This window comes from Galeopterus variegatus, unplaced genomic scaffold, assembly GCF_000696425.1.
Source record: "Galeopterus variegatus unplaced genomic scaffold, G_variegatus-3.0.2 Scaffold6216, whole genome shotgun sequence".
In the NCBI taxonomy this organism is placed as follows: domain Eukaryota; kingdom Metazoa; phylum Chordata; class Mammalia; order Dermoptera; family Cynocephalidae; genus Galeopterus; species Galeopterus variegatus.
Window position 1 is genome coordinate 64,617 of NW_007732327.1, and position 1,757 is coordinate 66,373.

Consider the following 1,757-nt stretch of genomic DNA (forward strand, 5'->3'; position numbering starts at 1 on the left):
ACCAAAATGTAAGGTCTTTGAGGGCAGGAACTTTATTTAAATCGTTTACTATTCAATTTCCAACACCTAAACAACACATGGCACTGGTATCAGATAAACTGTCCAATGTGAACATAAGTTAGGAAAAGTCCACAAAAAGTTTTCATTTCATTTCTTTAATGCAGTTTTATGCAATATAATAATGCGGTCTAAAGAGAATAAGTTCTTCGTGACAATACAAAATACTATATACGTAGGCATATTATTCTACATAGTGCACAGTACACATTTTCACCTTATGAGTATAAGTCATCCACCACCTTATTATTAGAATTCACAAATAAAAGATACCATAAGTTCTTTTGTTTTGTGAGATCCTGCTAGTAAGAGGTGTATGGGTAGATGGTATCCAGATGGGAATTATCTTTTAGAACCCTTCCCAACAGAGAAACCTGAGAAGAACAAACTGGACCCATTCTACTGTATTTAGAGGTTAGACTTGTTACTTTGTTACCATGCTAAACTTATCCAAACTATTTACTCAGTGAAACGATGAATTCAGTGATTCCCTCTGTATCACATGGTGAACAATCGCCTTATTAAGTGAATAAGAAAAGTTCCACAATGTCAACCCATGTTTGAATTAAAAGAGAGAGAGAAAAAAATTCCTTTCTAACCCTAGACCAAAAGTAAGCACTCTCCTGAGATCTCAGAAAATGGCCAGCTGTCCTTGAGTGGGCAGAGCAGTGAACCGAAACCATGGCCTGCGCATTCATGACTCGTGGTTCCATTTCTATTTTTTGTTGGTTTTAAACAGGGCTTTTCTTGATGAACAGAAGAGGCCCGTAACCGACAGTGACTGAATAAACCCACGCATCAGCCCCAGTCACCACTCCTGGTCACTCTGGAGGGCCCCAGGCGCCAGCTCGGGGCTGGACCCCAGAATGGAAGCATGGGGACCTCACGACGTGCATCCATCCCCGAATCCCGGCCCGAGCACCTGGGGAGGGGGGGAGGGGCGGGGCTCGGGCGTGCTGCGACTTCTCTGTTGCTTCCATGACGAGCACAGTGGCCCTGCCTCTCCTCCTCCGCCGGAGGCTCGCGCAGAGTTCAGCAAACAGAAAGGAACGCCCGGGCTACGGTCTCCGTCCGCGGGCCTCTAGCGAGCCCCGCCAAGCCATCTGACCCCGGGGCCTCGGTTTTCCAACCTGTCATACAGGGCGACCACAAACCCAGCCTACCTCATCGGACGGTTCTGGGCCGGCCGCCCCAGGTTGACCCAGGGACCGCGGCTCCGTGGTCGCGCCGGCGGGGCCCTCGTGGNGCCGCCTCTAGCTCCAGGCACCGAAGACCCGGCAGGGGTCGACGTGCCCCCAAGGCGGAGCCCACCGATTGGACGGAAACACCTGTCAGTCATCTCGTGGCCTGTAAGCGACGCGGGAAGGCGGGAGGAGGCGAGCCAGCGCGCCTGAGAAAGGGGCGGGAATCTGGGTCTCCGGCTTGGAAAGCGGAGCTGGTCGCACCCCCTGCCTTTGGCCTTACACGGTTTAGTAAGCGTCTGCTTCCTCTTCGTGGGGGATCCTGCTGCTTCCGCTTTCCTTCTGGCACTGGGGTGATTCAGGCTCCGATTGCGGAAATCATGGGCACCTCTCTGTGAGTTCTCCAGGAAAAAACATCGGCCGTTCCCTTTCTGTGGCGGGATTCTGCTCCACTGTGAATCGTTCTCGACTCCCCGAGTCCCAAGCGGCAGACCGGTTCTCTGCCCTCCTGTTTCATAA

The 1,757-nt window shown here is 51.5% G+C and overlaps 1 protein-coding gene across 2 annotated transcripts in view; it reads right to left on the reverse strand.

The window, feature by feature from the left end:
• STARD3NL (STARD3 N-terminal like) overlaps positions 1-1,302 on the reverse strand; it is a 53,667-nt gene extending 52,365 nt beyond the window's left edge. For both annotated transcript variants that reach the window (XM_008590584.1, XM_008590583.1), the window contains exon 1: positions 1,221-1,302. The gene's annotated coding sequence lies outside the window, so the exon portion shown is untranslated. The remainder of the gene's footprint in view (positions 1-1,220) is intronic.
• Between the last annotated feature and the right edge of the window lie 455 nt (positions 1,303-1,757).